At 42.1% G+C, this 18,418-nt stretch overlaps 3 long non-coding RNA genes across 3 annotated transcripts in view; 1 reads left to right on the forward strand and 2 right to left on the reverse strand.

The window, feature by feature from the left end:
- Window positions 1-2,410: 2,410 nt before the first annotated feature.
- On the forward strand, window positions 2,411-5,464 carry LOC122518967. The gene is made up of 2 exons (XR_006304215.1): window positions 2,411-3,784; window positions 4,244-5,464. It is a non-coding gene; the product is annotated as an uncharacterized LOC122518967 (long non-coding RNA).
- The window catches only part of LOC122518966, a 48,523-nt gene continuing 33,989 nt past the window's right edge, over window positions 3,885-18,418 (reverse strand). The window contains exon 2 of the long non-coding RNA XR_006304214.1: window positions 3,885-3,955. This is a non-coding gene — a long non-coding RNA (uncharacterized LOC122518966). The remainder of the gene's footprint in view (window positions 3,956-18,418) is intronic.
- LOC122518964 lies at window positions 8,111-13,268 on the reverse strand. Its single transcript, XR_006304212.1, has 3 exons — window positions 13,099-13,268; window positions 10,661-11,094; window positions 8,111-9,856 (listed from the first exon to the last, which is right to left on the reverse strand). It is a non-coding gene; the product is annotated as an uncharacterized LOC122518964 (long non-coding RNA).

The raw sequence follows: 18,418 nt of genomic DNA on the forward strand, positions 1-18,418 counted from the left end.
CACTTGGTACGTTCTACGCCTAAAAACTCTCGCACACCATATCGTTTTATCTCTACTCGTGACGCTTACACAATCGATCTATATACATCCCGTTGTGTTGGTCGGGATAGTTTTTGGGGAGATACGATTCCCAGGTTAAAAAACAAAATCTTCTACGGACAACTTACTTTTATCGGATCTTTTAAATCAACACTTTTTTTCAGACTTCGTAATACGCGCCTTTGCGTGACAACTACACTAGCGCCACCGTCGCCATTGTCCATCCTACTGAAAGATTCGAGACGCCATAAGCTTTAACGAAATTCTTGCCCGTGTATTCGAAATTATTGGGATTCTTCGACGGCAGATTGTATAATCAATGACAGATAATTAATTAACGAAGCTTTTTTTATTGGTTAATGAATTAATTTCCGACAATTTACCTACGCGAGAATAGTTGTTACCAATAAAAACTACGCGTAGCTTCTTTGGAACGTTTATGCCCTATGGTAATCATCCCCTCGTATTGAAATCGGCACTTACGAAGCTTCGTGCGAGCGTTGGCGTATCAATCGAGCGACTCCATTATGTATCGCGAGTCTCGCCCCTGCCTGCTTGAGAGAATAAATGCGGAAGGGTGGAGGGTTCGAATCGAGCAAAGGGAAAGAGAAGGAAGGGCAAAACTATCGTCCCCCTCGCTCCTTCTTTTTACTCCTTTCTTTTTTTTTTTTTTTTCTTCTTCTATTATATATCGCAAGAACTATGAACTAAAAATCAAGACTAACGAAGATCATCTTCATGACTCTGCAACGAGTTTAAAAAAAATAAATAATCGCGTTGACTATCGAGTATATTAATCGAATCGAATGGTCATAACAATTTTCCAGTAGTTTGGTTTGCTTTGCTTTGCTTTGCTTTGAAAATGAAAAGGGTCGTCGTCCTCGTCTTTTCATCGCTTCGTCCAACGACTAAATTTCGTGCCTGTTATGTTAGTCGACACTTTTGTCATCTCTCTCTTCCGAACGCCTCAGCATGTTTCTTTCCTTCTTTACATTGTAGTCTTTTGTCTATTTCGTTTTCAACCTTTCTCCCCTCCATTTGTTCGAATTGGTTGGAATTTATTCTCAAGTATTCGAGAGATAGCAAAGTTTCCTAAAGAAAATTATAGAAACTTTTCGAATAAGTTTTTCATCGAATGTTGGATATTTTTTACCACTGCAAAAATTGTTTTAACCTTTCGAAGGCGAGATGTAATATAGTACATAGGCTATAGACATAAAAATCTCGAGACATGGATTTCGATTTCTAATAAGAAGATGAACTATAGAAAATTTAATGGAGATAAAAAAGAAAGTTAACAGTTACCGATCGAGTAGTCTCGTATTCTAAATTTGTAGAAAATTCGTTGTTTACTCTCTAAAACTGTGACAAATCGTTCAGACATCAGTCTCTACGTATATGCTTCATTTAATTAGGAAACATTCCTTTCGAATCGTACTTCTTATCGCTTGGAAAAAAAATAAACGGTAAATCGGAAAGAAGAATCTACTACGAATCGAATTTTTCGGATGGTTTCGAAATAATCAGAAATTAGGATGAAGAATCCGTTGAAATAATTTTGTAGGAAAACTTGGGTGAATGACAACGTGACATCGGAAAAAAATGTGTTCGTCCTTCCTATTGTATGGAAGAAAGAATGGGAAAGAATATATTTCCTTTCTACCTGAGTTCGATTCTTGACCGAGCGGGTATTTATTTCTGGAAGCAAGTATTATTGAAACGGAAAAAGAACGGAAAAAGAACGAAAAATGAAGAAATGAAGGAAAATGATAGTTTAGTTTAGAAAGTTAGAGAAAAATTCGTCCCGTTCGTATCCGATTAGATATTCGTGTATGCTTTGTTGACGTAATCAATAACATCCATTGGTAGAAAAGAAAATTGAGAGAAATAGGAGGATTATTCGAAGGAGGTGTTCTATTTGAACGTTTTAGAAACATATTATAGATGAAATCGATATCGAGCGTCGAGAGGCTAAAGCTTCTAATACGTTAATCTTAGCTAGTCGCGGCTAGATCGCAGATAAAGTTTCATCACCGGAGTGCTATTGCTTATAGCAGGAGACCTTAAATGGTCTTTCGCCGGTAGCGATTCGATACTCGGGGCTGGTTACTATACGTTCGATCCGAGTTTTCCTTAGTTTCCTCTCTTACATCGAACCCTCTCCTTCTCCTATCCCTCTTTCTATTTTTCTTTTTCCTTGCCCTAAGAAGAAACGTCGTTGGTTTCTCTCGTAGACCTTTATTTCTATCGAACGTAGAGAAAAGAAAATTTGATTGTTTATTACGCGTAGAAATGAATTGCTTTGATATTATTTGAAACAAAGTCAGATCCGAGTTACGAGATCTTAGACGATCTCGTAACTCGGTTTTCATTCGTTCTCAACCGTAAACCAGCGTAACGCATTAATTATGCATTCGTAGATTCTCCTTTGTCATATCGTGTAAAAAACGTGGCAGTACCGATTACGTAAGTAGAATCACATGTTAGTAACGCTTATCGGCGGCACGCTTCGGTCTTTCGTAAGAGTAACTGCTGCGTTAGCACGCTTGTCGCAAAGGTGCTCGCGCGATTACCTCGACTAAAAATATGAACTCATACGCATTTATGTACCTTGTATGCGTATGTTCGCGCAGTACGCATCGAAGAAACATTCTATTCATAAGTTTCGATCCTTTCGATGGTCGAAGATCGCACACCTGTAAACCCCTGCACACGCAAAACGCATAATCGTATTCGCAGTTTGATAGGTTATATATACCACACGAGCTTTCCAATTGCTCGTTCGCGATAAGCCCGACTCGCATAAACGTTCCTGTAAACTCAATTTGCAACAAATGTTATCGCGGCTTTATAATGCTAATCGCTTTGCCAGTGCTGATCACGTGACGTTGATTTGCGTAAAGCTAATATTCGTGGTGCCGGCATTAAAACTATAGTCTATTTTCTCTCAGTTCGCTCGAATTCTATCTATATATTAGAAAATCGAATGATTCATCAAGGGGTATACGTAGAACAAAATCATTTCTTTTCGATACTTCGATACTACTAATATTTGATGGGAAAGATCTTGAGAAAAGAGTTGACTTTTATAATATGCAAGAAGAAACAGGATCGGAGCAACAATAGAGCAAGAAATAACTCGCACGCGCGCAGGCGCATACCGATGCACGAACCGATGCAACGGCACGAACCTAGCGTATTTCCTTTGCTAAGGGAAAGGGCAAAAGGTGTCACTCGCTTCGACGCTCCTACCTTTTGCCACGTGTGACAGGTCAGAAATAGAAAAAGCGAGAGATGGAAAATCTATGGACTATCCATCCAAGTCCTATGGGAAGCTTTCTTCGGATTCAACATATTTCATAAACCGATTATGATTTTATTCAACTATATTAAGATAATTTATCAGAATTATCTTAAACGACACAAATCGATGATCAATTTTCCAATATATAATTCTTAGGTTTACGAGAGCGAACGTTGTTTCCAAACCACCTCGAATGGCTAAGTTGGTCGTTTGAGTTCGTTCGTTGGAAGCAGGTAAAGGTGAAAAATGCGACGTGTACATTGCTAAAGGTACGAGATTATTTGCGAGAAACTCACCGTTGTCGTCGTCGTCGTCGTCGTCGTCGTCGTCGTCGTCGCGGACAAGGCGTGGAAGAAATTTCAGCAATAGGACGTTGCGATTGGGAAATCGTTAATTATCGTTCGCCGAAGAGAGCAACGGGGAATGAACGCTTTTCTTGTAGTAGGTATACCTCAAAACGCTAGCCACGTTTCGCAAGACCTTCATGAACGTCGTAAATGTTATCATATTTCAAGTTCTCTTTTCTTTATTTCTTTCTTTCTTTCTCTCTCTCATTCTGTTTCTATTTTTTTATGTTGGTCGCAGTTGAGTATTCCGGTACAGTCCATCGATCTGTACAAAGAACGTTAGAGTGTACGCAAAAATAAAATAAATAAATAAATGTACAGGGTGGCGCAACAACAAGTGCAATATTTAATTGAAAAGCGAAGAAAGAAAAGTTCAATTCAAAAATATTAACGTTTATTGGTATCGGTGCGAATATAGTAACCACCTCGGTTTCGTAGGGGAACGCGTTTTAGAATTTGACGAAGAAAATGAAAATGAGTATAATCGCGAAAGAGAGACAACTTAGAGGAAAAGAGATAGAGAGAGATACATTACATATTATTAAAATTGCAGGTCAAGAATAACTTCCTACCGTATAAGTACACGTATCGCCCTCGCGACTTGCTTGCACGCGCACACACATACACGGAATATAGTGGAGAACCTTGCCGAGTACTAGTAGCTAACGTAAGAGTCTTGCGATCGACGGATATCCATCCATCCATCCATCCATCCATCCATCCATCCATCTGATGCAACTAACGTCGAGGAAGAAACGAGAAAAGAGAAAAGATTTACGAGCTCGACGATAGAAACGTCATTGCGGTTTTCCCTGAATAAAATCAAAGAAAAGCATCGTAGATCTTGATTACAAGCCTAACAAAGTCAACGAGAAAGAGCTTACTCGCTTGCTTGTGCGTGCACGCTTATGATTTTGGATTTGGTTCACCCAAATATAGCCGCTAGACAAACACGAGTTTATACCGTGTAGAACGTCTCGTTGACGTTCGAATAGGGGGATGTTTAGCAACGAGGGATGATTCAAAGACCCCGCCACCAATCTGTTTCCCCTCTCGTTAAGCCGCGAGCTGTCCATTCAAGCGGACGCCATCTCTCTCTCTCTCTCTCTCTCTCTTTACTTTACGAGCCAGCTTTGTTCGTGAATTATTGAAATAAACTGCGTTTTAACCGATGATATCTAATGCTTCAAAGTAAGCCAAAATTTTATTGGAAAATAATCAACGTATTATTCGAAAGAGTTCTCTCTGCTTACATTCAATGTTATACTACATTCAACGCTAAAATAGGTTAGGAAAAAGGTGTTCCACATCTGGGCAAGAAATAGAAAGAGAGGACAATGGTGATCGTGCATTGGTAGTAGAAGAAAAGACGAAAAGGGCCAACGTTTATTGTACGGGTCCTACGGAAAAGCAAGAGAGAAACAGAGAGGGATACGAGAGGGAGACCGACGAAAATAAAAAGATAGACAAATTTACAGATGATCTGAAGATATTCGAATATTTACAATATAGAAGTTTTCAAACTTTTCCGAGAAATGAATGTTGAAACATGTGGGAGAGGTGGTGCGAAAGAGGGGTGGTAGAAATCGAGGAAAAAGAAAAAGTATGCTGAGAAATACAAGACGCAGTAAATAAGGACGAATATATATATATAATATATACTTTGTAGAAAGAGAGAGAGAGAGAAAGGAAGGAAGCAAAAAAAAGATAAAAGAAGAAAATGCTTCGAATAGAAGAAGAATGTGATTTGAGTGAAGGGGATCGGAGAGGAAAGGAAGAAAGGAAATTTTCGGCTAGAAGGGTCGCTTTCTAGTTAGAGAGTAAGAGATCCGGAGAGGAAAGGAGAGAGAGAGACAGAGAAAGAGAGAGAGAGAGAGAAAGGGGAAAAGAGTGGTGAGAGATTGGCTCGGCGAGGGGAAGAAACCTTTCACTAGTAGTAGAAAACGTTGGGGGTGCAGGTTCGAGCTTGGGCTTAAGTTCGTTCAAGAAGGGCACGAGCTAGAGGGGAAAGGACGAATCATTTTGAAAGAGAGAGAGAGAGAGAGATACGATGGAGGAGAGGCAGGAGGGAAAGGGAAATGGAGAGGGAGAAAAGAGAAAAAAAGAAACACACACACACACACACACACACCTAAATAGAAAGAGAAGAAAATAGGAAGGAAGAAGTAGAAAGACAGAGATAGATAGATAGGTGGATAGATAGATAGATAGATGTTACAACAGCGAAGCTCGGTCTCTGCTCTAGAGACGATCGTAGAACACAGCAGCAAAGCGAGAAGCAGCGTTGCCAATAATTCGAGTCGCCTTTCAAAATACCATTTTTATTATGCTCCTCGTCTATTATGCACTCTTCTAACAGACACGATAATTTACAGATTTCAATTGATTCGTACAATTTCTTTTTACAACATCGTCAATTTGATTTTAGTAGTATGTCGGATAATATGAGAGTTACTTTACCGACCGATTCATTTCCAAGCGACGACTACTCGCGTGTTTATTGATGCACCTTATCTAATCGCCATTTTAACCCTAGATATTATCGAAAGAGTAATAATCTCTGATTATTGCCTTTACGAAATGAAACGCGTGTTCTGCGTTAAGGAAATGGTTTATTGAAAAGGTTTTTTTTTTAGCGGAAGAAACTGGAATTCATGGACCGGTCAAGTAGTTTGACTCGTGTCGGAACATACGTTCGTACGTTCGTTTAAGTATATATGTATGCATTGTATATACATACAATTGCGAGTTGCCGCGAAGAGGCACGACACTGTAAAATAAGGACGCGCATCCACCTTTCTACTACTCGTGGTACCGCAAAGAAACGGTGACCCGCGGTGTCCGGCTGCGTGCACATTCCAGCTTGTTAGCTTTGACTCCTCGCTCCGGTTTCTTTCCCCGAAGATGTCGATTCACTCGGAGCTACTCGAAAATAATACCGTCTTAATTTACCAGAACCACTGGCCGTTTGAAACTTATAGCGTATGCGGGCATTGTCCCGCGACGACGAGTTGCCGGTTAACGTTCGCGGTCAATTGCACTAATTTCTACGACATAGTAATATTAACAACGTATATACATACGTTCGTCGCGTTTTCCTATGACTGACCAGTTACATAGTTCTTACCAATTACATATGTATACTAATATCTTTTAGAGTCCATTCGAATGTAGAGACATAAAAAGATTTCTATGGAAAGGATCGATGCCGCGCATAGATCTTTCGACCCGTTCCGGTTCCTCGATCGTTCGGATTCGATTGGATCAATGATCTCTGGCAGGTCGGTCACGTGTGCTCGAAAATCATTTATCGGTTTAGTACGGGATGCCGTGAGAAAAATACTTAGAGATGTGCTACGATGATCGAGCAACTCGAGACCAACGCTCTTCCTATTTGATTACGCAGATCATTCGATCTTAACGGGTTTGTTCGGATCGAAGTTCCATCCGTTCGAATGTGGAAATCGATCGATCGGGCCTAAATATGAAGTTCTTTAATTGATATTGGATATAAATATTATGCGAATATATATGCAATTGTATTATAATTATTAAATAAATATTTATATAGATAAATATAAAGTTTGTAAATTATTTTCACTGTTAGACACATATATAGGCAGAGTTCAAAACTGAGAGTATAGAAATACTCATTCTAATCATAGGAAATTCCTTAAACAGAGAGCACGTGAAGAAAGTGATAGAAAGAGAGAAAGAGAGAAAGAGAGAGAGAGGTAGAAGAAGAAGAGGTAAGACAAGGGTGGAAAGGGGAGAAAGGGGTGGTCTCCCAAAAATTTCACCAAGGAGTTAAGACTGTCGACTACGAGGACGTCGACGACGGGACTGGCTATAAATATCAACCCCTCCACAGCATCTTCTCCCTTTCTCTCTATCTCTTTCTCGTGAGCTTTTCAGATATCTTCGTTTCTCTCTTCCGAGAGAGTTTTCTATCCTTCTCTCTCTCTCTTTCTCTCTTTGCCTCTAACTCTCTACTCTACAATATGTATTTAAAATAGCTGCATGCTGCAAAATAACTGAAATAGCCGTGAAGGGTCGATGATCCCCGGTTGCTCCTACTTCCTGGAAGAGTTTACGGATTTTCGTCGTTGTCGTCGTCGTCGTCGTCGTCGTCGTCGTCGTCGTCGTCTCGAAGATGAACAGAAGAGGAAGAAGAAGAAGAAGACGAAGATACGCGACGACTGAGGAACGACAACGACTTGTCGGCACCGTGCACACCGTTCCTTTGACACCGCGTATTCGTTGCCTTACCGTTCCACTTTGCCTCCAAGCGAAAAGAACTCGAGGAGAGGGTGTGCACGAGGTTGAGGTGAGAGGCTCCTTCACGGAAGACGGAAGTGTACGATCTGTTAGCTAACCTTTTTTTTCTCTTCAATCATCCCTATCTCAAGTATATATCCTCTTATGGTGCATAATTATTAGCATTTATTATTCCTCTAACATTCTCACAGTTATAATAGTTCCTCAATATAATTCATATCGATAATGAATAGAGTAGTAGGAGCCTAACGGTGAAAAACATGAATTTCTTTCACCTCATTATTTCCTAACTTACAAAAGCTTTCCCTGGTCTCTATGTAAAATACTGAAAAGTTGACTACGATCGGTAAGAATGATTTCCTTTCCGTGAAAGCGAGTCCCTGATTGTAACAACGTAACACTCGACTCGATGTACGAGTCACTTTTACGAGTTTCTACCGGGCCAGGCGTTAGCCGGATCGTGCGGACGCGTTATCTTAATGAAACGCAATGAAATTGGTTTCGTCTTGAGGAATGAGAAAGAGGAGTGGAGAGAGTCGTACAAAGGCGCACGCGCGCACGAGCGCACGAGCGTTAACGATCCTTTGTTCGATGTCCGTTTTGACGCGTGCGCGCGCGTACGCAACCTTCTTACATTTTCTAAGAAGAGACATTTCTACATGAGATCTTTACGACGTACGCGCGATAAATAATATATTCATTTATTAACTGGTCGAGATAATGCGCGATCAAAATAAAATCTAAATAAAATCAAAATAAAATCAAAAATAATCCAAGTTGTGTCCCGGAGTCAATTCGAATGAATATTTGAGTCTAATTATAAACGATATTCGCATGATCCAAACGCGTGCAACGAGTAGCGATTATTTTCGATGGAAAATCGAGCGATAAGAATAATGCGCTTTAATATCGGTTGCGTACGAGTTCGCGCGTTTCTATAACGAGAGAGCCTATGAGATTTGTGCAATGAGCGCGAGCGCCTGCTGCACTCACCGCACACGCGCGGCAGCGAACGGCAGCGCGAGTAGCAGCGTTAGCCTTGACATTGGTCACGTTGTATTTACTTTGTGGAAGGTTGTTGCCGGAGGATTAATATACGTGCAAGCCATTCGTAGCTCGTGCGCGACGCTTTATCATGGCGCGTCTCAATGCGTCGTTCAAGAATTTTCATTTGCGATTAAAACTAAAAGTCAAACAAGTAGGATGAGATAAGTATGTAGACCATAAATGGGGATACGAAAGATAAAAATAATCTTAACAATTCGTAGAAATAAGCTTATTCCTGTTAAGATTATCTATCGCGATAATATTTATCTTTAAATATCTATTGTTTCGTTAATTATACGAATAATCAAGATGGCTGCACGTGGTCACGTGACGCAATTCTAACAACATGGCGGTCACAATATATAATAAATATTTTTTCTCGATATTCGAAAAAAAGCTAAATAAAGGTATTCGATTCGTCGAGGCAGTTTGTTTTCTTGATTTTTCACGGACTTATCCAAAGATTTTAACCGAATTGAAAGAAATCACAGTGGAATAAAATGCAAGAGAAAGAGAGAGTGAGGAGTCTTCTTCTCGCGAGCCCATCCATTTCGTTTTAACCATCCTCTTCCTTCTTCACCCTCTGGAAAAAAAGACTCTCGTAAAATCGATTCGTTGCACGGGTTCACCGAGACTCCAGACGACGTCTCCGTCGTCGCCTTCATCGTCGTCGTCGTCGTCGTCGTCGTCGTCGCCGTCGTGTCGTCGACGTCGATGTCGACGTCTTCCTCCCCTCTATCAAAGACTCTCTACGTGCTGCACGGGTGTTCTGCGTGCCTCTGAACAAAGTCTCGCATTGTCCCTCAGCTATCTTTCTTTCTCGCTTTTACTCCTCTGGATGCTGGGAATGGTTAAGTGATAATAATAACAGTACGAATTTTTGGAATAGTTTATAAGACTCGTATGGGAGAAGGGAAAAGAAAAAAGACAAGAAAATAAAAGAAAAGAGAAGAGAAAAGAGAAGAGAAAAGAGAAGAGAAAAGAGAAGAGAAAAGAGAAGAGAAAAGGGAAGAGAAAAGAGAAAGAAAGAGAGAAAATCGTGAACGTGGGGAGAAGTAGTAAGTCTCGAGAAGAGAAAAGAAAGAAAGAAAGAAAGAAAGAAAGAAAGAAAGATAGGAGAGGAAGAGGCAAAAGGAGAAGAAGAAGAAGAAGAAGAAGAAGAAGAAGAAGAAAAGACTTGGTCTCTCTTCAACGCAAACGGTCGATGAGAATGCTCTCTCGGTGGGGGTGGGTGAGGAGGAACGTAGGGCAACTCGAGGAGAAGGGGCTGGGGGCTGCTGTGTAGCGGACGAAGAGGAGAGAGAGGAACAGGAAAGTAGACAGAGACGGTAAGGGAGAGAGAAGGAGCAATGGAGAGAGATAAAGCAACGCGGCCAGAGGTGAGGAGCGAAGAGAGGAGGACCGGTGAGAAGCGGAAAGGGGGTTGTCGGGGAGAGAGAGAGGCAAGGCAAGTGAAGCCAAGTGAAGTGAAGTGGGGCCGCGGGACGGACGCGGTGGCATTGACCCCGTATAGTAAGTAAGGTAATGTGAACAGCTAGCGCTTCTCATCTCTTCTCTTTCTCTTTCTCTCTCTCTCTCTCTCTCTCTTTCTTTTTCTCTTTCTCCTCTTTCTCTTTTCTTTCTCTCCTCTTTCTCACTCACTTACACGCGTATCTTTCTCCTTCTTTTTCTTTTTCTGCTTCTCCATTCCTCCTCTCCTTCTTAAAGGGTTCCCATCGGATATTGTTCGGTCGGTGGGTATAGGAGGGTGACCTCAGGGTGGACAGCGACCTCGAGAGAGCACCTTCTATTGCTCGATTCTAAAGTCGTCGTCGTCGTCGTCTTCGTCGTCGTCGTCATCGTGATCGTAGTCCTCCGCGTGTCTCCTCTCCTCCACCTCTTCCATCTCGTTAAGTCATTGGTCTTTGTTGACGGTAGGAGAAGATCACGTAGATACGTATGAGTGTATAATGTCGTTCATTAGCCATCGAACATTTAACTGGATTTCATCCGGTGGCCTATGGGAAATCTTCACTTGGTTCATCATACAAATTTAGACAAATGTATTCATTTGTTGCTTTTCTATGTTCTCCGTTCGCCCTGCAAGAAAGAGTAAAAGTAGTATTGCTAATGGCGCAATATTAATTTCGCGCGAAAGAAAGAAAGAAATCGTGCCGATAGGGAAGGAATAGCTGAAGCGCGAGAGCGTAGAAAACGGCGGTCGCCTTGAACGCACGCATTGTTATATCCTATCACCGTTTATTACCAAACGCGTCGTTCTCCTTTCCATGGATTTACGCAAGCGGTCGTCATCGAACGAGTCTTTATGGAAATCAAAACGTTATTTTACGCATATACCAATATGTTTACTGCACACCCTGCGCAGATTATAATACCCTATTTATAATAAACTAAACTCTATCTCTATCTCCTTCTTTGGGTTTAGTAAGAACGGCAGGAAGAAACGAGAGGGTTCGAAAGAAAGAAGAATCACGTAGGAAGCAAGAGATTAAGTAAGAAAGTTTTGATCTCTACGGGCTGATACCTCACGTCCACATACGGAACAAAGATAGTCATAAGATTTTACCTTTATGACTCGTAATCCCACGACTCTCTTTTTAAACAGAAAGAAAGAGAGAGGTCAAAACTCGTACGTGTTACCTTCGAATATATGTACATTTATATACATATATATATATATATATATATATATATATATATATATATATATTTCTCGATGGTTCTACAAACATGTCGTTAGTTTCAAAGTTCGAATTGCCCGCCAGTGATCGGCCTTTGCCAATACTTTTCAAATATACTTTCTTACTTATAGGATATATCACTGGTACTACGCGTTACTCGCGCTACGACCCGCGGTTTCCCTTTAAAGCTAGAGCTTCCACGCACGCATTGATACTATGCGTAGTATATATGTACACACGTACGTACATACGTGGCAATCCAATGCATTCCGATGCGGCGCACGATTTTGCATTTAGACCGTGGCTACTCGCATGTCCGCCGCCATCTTGGAGTTCACAGAGTTCACTTTTCTAACTCGTACAATCTCATTTTTAGATCTAACCAAAGGAATTTTTGCAAATACTATTACGATCATTTAGTCTACGTTACGGTAGATATAAGTATTCGTTAAAAAAACTTTATAAAATCGCATTGGTAGCAAAGGTTTCAAATGCGATAAGTATGATTGAAGAATTCACCACCAGGCGAGATCGTGGCGCCTTCGCCGTATCCAAGTGCAGTCACATAAGTGCAGTATTGTTGCCACATAAGACGCATCGTTATGTGACGCAGAATGCGTGGGCGGATATCATAATATACGCTCTATATCTGATATATCTCGATCCAGCGGCCCTAACTGCGCCGTACTCAAAGTGCGCGCGCTTTTTGCTTACATATATGTCGGCGCAATACGATATTTCGTTTACGATGCGTTTGAAACGCGTCAACGTTGCCCGCTAACTTTCACTTTGTTTCTTTTCATTTTTCTCTACTCGAATCTTGCGGCCTAAGATTTCTTCTAATCGTGTGTAAATACTTGTAAATCTACGAATTAATTACGATACATCTAAAATAGGGTATCGAGAAATAATATGTCTATCTATAAAATGGCGTCGTATTATTGTAACCTTCTTCAAAGAAACGTTAAAGATAATAGTCGATAAATCTGAACGATTTGAATCTAACTTCTCCGTTGAGTGCATTTCCTATGTAACCAATAATTAGTTTTCTCGGTGAAAGATGTAAAATTACTAAATAACCGTGCCGGTAAGAGGTTAAGTACGGTAAAGAAAGCTCCTATGAGCGTACTTACTTGCGTTCGCGAGTCGAACGAATCGCGAATATGGCCGACTCTTACCGATCTTATTGGTGGTAGAAAGTCGGCAAGATCGTTTTAGGAGCGAAGAACGGAACGACGGAACATATTCGAATGAGAATGGGATATATGTACATTTTCGAAGAATTGCTGTTGCAGTTCAAATAGTTGGGCATATAACGAGAGAAATACGTAAGTAAAACTTATATATAAGTAGTACATAAATAGGAGAGGTATGGATCGGTTTAGTCATAGCAATCGCATACCAAGTGAAGAAAATTGAGACATCTCGCAAGGCCGACGAGCTCTAACTCATAGTTAGAGCTTGGAAATCGAAAAAAGAATGGCAGCGATCGGGCCGCCCGCACCTGCGCGCGCGTAAGACCACGACACGCGGATGTAGTCGCGCGCATTAGCGCGCACCGACTACTGCAACCTTCAAGATCGACGTGCCGTATTTGCTCTCGACGCGCTTCGGCTAATCTCAAGTTGCTCGAGGGCGAGCGGGCGCGCGCGCGCGCACGACCTCCTTTAACGTTACGCGCCAAGCCGGACGCGCTTCTATAGTATTTCGCGATTTTTTCTTTTCTTTCTGTTTTCTTTCATTTCGATTCCCTCTTCTCTTTAATCGGTTGCTGTTGTAATACGAAAACTACGACGACGACAACGACGACGACGACGACGACGACGACAATTTTTCGCGTGTTTCTATTAGTAAAATTTCAACTCGATACGCAATATAAATAGAAAGCTGATATATTACATAAGAAACTCTACATAGATGTATATCTAGATATTGCTACGTGCTTGGTATCAATCTCTTAACCTGTGGGAATGTTTCTTTTTTTTATCCCTCGGGAGTACATTTCTACATGATAGCAATTATTGATATTAGAATCTTAGTTTGGAAAGGGAGCAAGCAAGTTTGGTTGTTTGGCTGACTTGGAAGAATGTTTCAATCTTTTTATTCGAGAGTGATATCACTCGATTAGGATGATCGTTATGGTATTCCTGCGTAGTACATAAGTGATCAAACGAGGTGTCACGTGGCAGCTCGGTATCGACTATATTCAAGTTGTTTCCTTCGCGAGGATATCTCGACTACTCCACATGAGGTCATGGAATTTAATAACGGACGAGGTCGGAGAGCGAGCTTGAGCACGCGCGCGCGCGCGCATGATCGTGCGAGAGCACGGTGACCATAGGAAGAGAAAGAGAGATAGATAGATAGAGAGGACGAGGACGACGACGACGACGACGACGACGAAGAAGAAGAAGAAGAAGAACAACAGCAAGAATAAGAATAAGAAGAAGAAGAAGAAGAGGTTGCGCTCATTCATAGGAATTTTACAGGTTGTCAGGCAGGTTTGACCGGCCTTTGTCATGGAGGTAACGCGGAGGAGAGGAGCTACGGAGTGAGAGATATCTGTCCGGCCACAAGAGGACGAATCACGGATGAATTTAGACACGGCATACCTGGACGACCACCATCGCACACAACAAAACCTAACCCGACAGAGTTTCACTCCTTTTGGATGTTTTTACGAGCAGAAACTTGCAACCAACCAATATGTAGAGTAGCTTTGTCCGACATTTAATATTCATATTACATGTAAAAATATGCACAAACATTAAATCCAATGAGAAGAAAGTGAAATCGATCGGTACCCTAAATTCTTATTAATTGATATTTAAAGTTACATCTTGGATTGCTACGTCGATGGACAATAGTAATACCGTTTACCCTACATGTGCTAATACACGTTGTAAGTACAGAACATTTAATACAATACGAGCAAGATATCCCATGCCGAGGCTCACGGAGGACTCGTGAACCGCCTCTTTTATCCGGGGCGCAATTGAGTCAACGGCCTTTCGAAAGAAGTAACGGTATACGATTATTACTCCTACCGAGAGTCCTATACTCACGAAACTCAACATTCGCGTGAGCGCGCGCGCGCACTTACGAGAAAAAGAGAGAGAGGGAGAAAGAGAGAGAGAGAGAGAACATTCCATGGTATGCTTTTACGGATGCAGAAAGAGAGGGAGAAATAAAGAACGAGAGTATGGAGTACATAGACAAGGTTTTACAGAAACAACACGGTGACAGATCGGCACCTTTAACAGAGTCTGCTCGCCAAGTGAAACGAAACGCTCGTTTCGTTACGTATCCTGGCTCTATCCGTCTTTCTCTTTCTTTCTTTCTTGTCTAGGTGATCTAGGACCACGGTGTCTACCATGGTCTTTGAAGTGTTTCGAGCTAAATGTACGTTTTCCGACAAGATATATTTAGTCGTACAAGTCAATATAGAAAACACGCTTAAATCCGTTATTGTTAAGTTGTTTAAGTTTGTAGAGGAAACAGTTGGTTAAGTCGGAGAGGAGAACACGGGCGACCGCGGAAGGCCGCGGCGAGGGTTTAGGGAGTGGGGGAAAACGTTCTTCAACTGGGTGGAAAAAAGAGAAATCGATGTCAAGATGGGGAGATCGATGTCCTATAAAGAAAATATCTGCGTTTCGACAAATCGAAATCTTCCTTCGACGGGATATTCAAACTCGGTTGGTTTTAGGTGGCTCGATGGTTGGGTAACGAGGTCGAGTCTTACAATGTCTCCTTGGTCTATTATTCGTGGATAAGACGAATTGGAAAATCATTATTTTTTTTTTTGGACCAATTAGTTTTTCAAAAGACGATGCAAATTCTTTCCTATGAAAAACATTCTATAATGTTTTATCGATCGGGGATATAAGTGAAATGTCGAGGAAAATAAAAAGGTTAATTAGAAGAGTGCACTTTGATGTACTTAGGGGTATTCTCATCGCGGTCTTATTTCGATCGCGTTACAACGCGAATGGAACAGCGCACTCTCATAATCCCTATTAATAAAAAGGCATTTATCCCTTCGCCCTCGGTCGTTCTCCCGGCCACTGAGAAGACGAAGAACGCATTCCAGCGTTCTGCAGTCCGCCGACGATCTGCATTCGCAGAAAAGGACGAAGAAGTCGTGGAAGCGAGCAAAACGAATTAGCATCCCGATCGTTCCGAGCGAACCGCCCCCTCTCTTTTTCTCTCTTTTTCTCTCTTTTTCTCTCTTTTTCTCTCTTTCTCCAGAGTACTCGTAAGATATCTACTCTCGTACACGTTCTCGTACACGTTCTCGTACACGTTCTCGTACACGTTCTCGTACCTATACGTGAGAAACAAGAAACTTTGAGAGATAGTCTCTTTCTTTTTCTTTTACTCTCTTATGCATGTATCGCAAACGAGTAAGACTCGTAGCAAGGAGGTAAAAGAGAAGGAGGAGGAGAGTTGCGACGATGGCATAAATCACTCAGGTTCTCGATGCCTGACGAACCTATCTCCATAGACGGTAATAATAACTCGAAGCTTAGCCAAGTTTGAAAGAAACGTGCTTGGGCTGAGGTACTCGGAAATATATTTGTTTTTGTCCTTTTTCTTTTTGACGGTTTTACTGGAAAGTTCAGTAGTGGTAAGTAAATCCGTATGGCGTATGAATAGCGTGGCGACTCGAAGTATTATTTACGGGTAAGGTGGCTCGTTAACCGGTGATCCGTTTCGTGATTTCTCGCTCATGACTCTTTCATCGCGAAGCGAAGTGTGTAGGTGGGCGCTCTCTCGCCTTGATAGAGGGGGTGGAATCTCGGACATGGCTGCTTACTGGTCGTTGCAGCGATGACGGCGGCGGCAGCGGTGGCGGCGGCGACTAATCCGTCCGACTATATCCCCGCCGTTCGGAGCGATGTTTGTTTGAGAAGCACTTTTAGCCGGATCATTGACTCCTTTTCAATCCGCACCAACAGCCGAGAATCGTATACCAAGTTATAGAGAGGATTACGAGTGGGGCTTTTAAAAGAATTATTCGCGTTCTAAGCTTTGTACCACCCGAGATCCTCGTCGTCAGGAGTGCGTGGCTGAGCGAAAGGCGGTAGAAAAGTTAGATTTGAAATTACCTCAACAACCGATTTCTTCGAATAACTCTAATGTAAGAGAGAAAACGTTAAAAGATTGAGGTAGGTACGACGGCGTAGCCTCCAATTGCGAACGTATCTTTCAACGAATGACGACATAGTCTTAAGTCTAGAAGAGATAAAGTTATTCTTCTTTATTTACTCAAACTTCGCCATCTATTTTGTATTTATTTTTTCTTTTTTTATGGCAACACGCCTCAGATTATTTTCAATTCTCCTACAGCTCGCTATTGGCTCATTCCAGGGGGAGAGTTAACGCACTCTCGTTGCGATAAATCCGTTCCATAATTTCGCGTAAAACCGAAAGTAGTCGGGTTTTTGTTTGATTTCGCGTTAATAAAAATGAATAAAGAAAACAAGAAGGCAACTAAAAGTTCGCGGCCAAAGTGTTGACCGTAGGTGGAAGAGGAGGGCCGATGGGGGAAAGAGAAGAGGGGAGGGGAAAACGATATCTGAATCGCTCGACCATGAGACGATCCCTGAATAACAGTCGCACATGGCGCGGCTAGTGGGATGATTCATGGTCGTTGAATCGACGCGACCTCGAGGAGATGCAGAGTGAAAATAATTTATCCGCGTTGTGACCGACGCTCCTTTGTCCGTTGGGAGCGGCATGGCGGTCTAATTCGATCGATACCTTCCCTCCTCTATATCTTTCTCTCTCTTGTTCTGTCTCTCTGACATCATATCCGTAACTCGTAGTGTAGGACACGCGACTATGTATATGCACGAGCTACGACGTATGAGCAAACGGGCAACCGCGTCTATCGAATATATCTTTTATTTCGACTATGATTACAAAAAAATCGAAAGATGATCGAAGAAAAGGAAGAGAGAGAGAGAGAGAGAGAAAGTTAGTTGTACGGTAACAGAAGATTTCGCGGTGGCTGGCATTGCCGCGTACCGGTCGATTTACGCGCTCGTTTGCAGGTATGCCAAGCATGTAAGGTCTCTAACGCTGAAACGCTGGTCGTTCGGACAAAACGAGTGGGAGGAAGGGCAGCCGCAGGTTGACGAGAGGCGAGAGAGGTGGGAGGAACCCATGTAAGAGGGTGGAAAGAGGAAGGAATTGGATGGGAGTGAGAAGGTAGAGAAAAAGGAGAGAACTCACTTTACTCTCTTTCTCCTTCTTTCTCTTTCCTTCTTTCTCCTTCTCTTGAGAGGGAGTGCATTGCTTGCGCACACCTACACAGAAAAGACCAACTACACACCGATCGAGGGAAGGCACACGGTTACGTAGCAGCTCGTTGCCTGACTGTCCCGACTCATGCCCTGCTGGCACGACACACTCTTTAAAACTCGACGTAGGAGATACGCCGAGAGAGAGAGAGAGAGAGAGAGAGACGAGACTAGCCAGCAACGAGGACGGTGGAAGGAAAGCGGAGAAAGAGAAAGAAAGACGGTAAGTGGGGAAAGAAAAGAAGAGAGGAAAGAAGAGAGGAAAGAAGAGAGAGGAAGAAAAAGGGAAGAAGAAAAAGAATGCATTTGGATTACTCGATAGAAAGAGAGAAAGAGTAGTAGTGTAGTAGTAGGTGGGCATGTTAAAAAAGTTAGGGACAGGGTGGGAGTCCCCGAGACTGACCGGACAAGACGATG

Source organism: Polistes fuscatus, unplaced genomic scaffold, assembly GCF_010416935.1.
Source record: "Polistes fuscatus isolate 324 unplaced genomic scaffold, CU_Pfus_HIC Scaffold27, whole genome shotgun sequence".
Taxonomy (NCBI): domain Eukaryota; kingdom Metazoa; phylum Arthropoda; class Insecta; order Hymenoptera; family Vespidae; genus Polistes; species Polistes fuscatus.